This window comes from Octopus bimaculoides, chromosome 4 (assembly GCF_001194135.2).
Source record: "Octopus bimaculoides isolate UCB-OBI-ISO-001 chromosome 4, ASM119413v2, whole genome shotgun sequence".
Lineage (NCBI taxonomy): Eukaryota > Metazoa > Mollusca > Cephalopoda > Octopoda > Octopodidae > Octopus > Octopus bimaculoides.
In genome coordinates, this window is record NC_068984.1 from 146,962,860 (window position 1) to 146,964,575 (window position 1,716).

At 38.6% G+C, this 1,716-nt stretch overlaps 1 protein-coding gene across 3 annotated transcripts in view; it reads left to right on the forward strand.

The window, feature by feature from the left end:
• LOC106884251 (RNA-binding protein 24-A) overlaps window positions 1-1,716 on the forward strand; it is a 121,315-nt gene that overhangs the window by 1,590 nt on the left and 118,009 nt on the right. The gene's annotated exons all lie outside the window — the stretch shown is intronic.

A 1,716-nucleotide genomic window follows, 5' to 3' on the forward strand; every position in this document is an offset into this window, starting at 1 on the left:
ATACATATGTATGTATGTATGTGTGTGTGTGTGTGTGTGTGTGTGTGTGTGTGTTGTCTATTGACATTATTACGCATGACAGCAACCGGTATGAACATTTTTCTAAATTTTCTACCCTTGTTACTTTCACAGTATATATATATATATATATACACACACACGTATCCGCACATATATACATACATACACACATGCATACATATACGTATATATATACATACATGCTCGAAAGTAAGTACTGTGATAACTTGTGAAAAGTCTTTTTACATATGCGCTTGGGTTAACACAAGGACGCACCCCACCACCCACCATTACATATTTATCCTACACATATATATACATTACATATATTTGCCCATATATAATATAAATTACATTTACACGATACATATATTATATATATCATATATTATGATGTATTATAATTTGCCGAACTTTCAGAATAATAGTTGTTAGGCCTAAAATGATTTCTACGTTATTCTATGCTATCCCACATTCTGAAACACGTGTGTGTGTGTGTATAGACACACACTGACTCACTCATCTCACACACACACACACACACACGCACACACACGCACACACACACACACACAGATGTACACATACCTTGGAAACCTAAAACTGAGGTGTAAGTTTATATAAGTAAACAACAGTGTCAAATACTCTCCTTCTTTCTCACCGTTCTCTCTCTCTCTCTCTTTTTCTCCCCCTCCTCCTCCTCCTCTTCGTCATCATCATCATCATTATAATCCTCACTGTCATCATTGTTTTCTACCTCTTCTACCACCACCACCACCACCACACACCACCGCCTACATCACCCCCACCTCCTTTCTTATCTTTCAACAGAATTATTTCCGTCGCCAAGATCCATGACAACATATTATTATCTCCATTGACTTTATTGCTCAAACCATCATCATCATCGTCATCATCGTCATCATCATCATCATCATCATCATCATCATTAGCAGCAGCAGCAACGGCAGCCGCAACAACAAACTCTACTCCATCATCTTTGTCAATATAAAGTGCTCGTAACCATGTTTATTATAGGAAAAAGAAAGAAAAAAACAAATGGTTTGGTTGCTAAGTACAGATTTGCATATATGAGTTTGTAGTTGCGCAGATAAAATTACACACACACGCACATGTACACAATTATGTACACACACACACTCATGTACGCAAACATAGCAATAAGCATATACCGACACACAAAAGACACACATGCACACGCGCACGCCGACATATACCGCCATATACACCCACGTATATCCTCATATACACTGGATGCATATATCTATCTACACCCTCCTTTGTGTAGGTGTCTGCGCACAACTTAATTTCTATTAACCTATGCGTCCATGTTTGACACAGGAAGACAAGAAAACATGCGTAAACACACGCACACACACACACACAGGTATATGTATACGTTCACACATACATCCATACACACACACTCGCACACATATATAAGTATACACACACACACACATAGTTACTCTCATACATCCATACATACCGGTCTCCGTGCATATACAGTCGTTTTTCCAGGTGTGGCTCTGTGGTCAAGAAGTTTGCTCCTTGACCTCATGGTTCCAGGTCACACTGCTTTGCACTTTGTCTTCTATAATCTTGGTTCGACCAAAACTTTCTGAGTGAATTTGTTAGACGAAAACTGAAAGAAGCCCTTCAAATACACACACA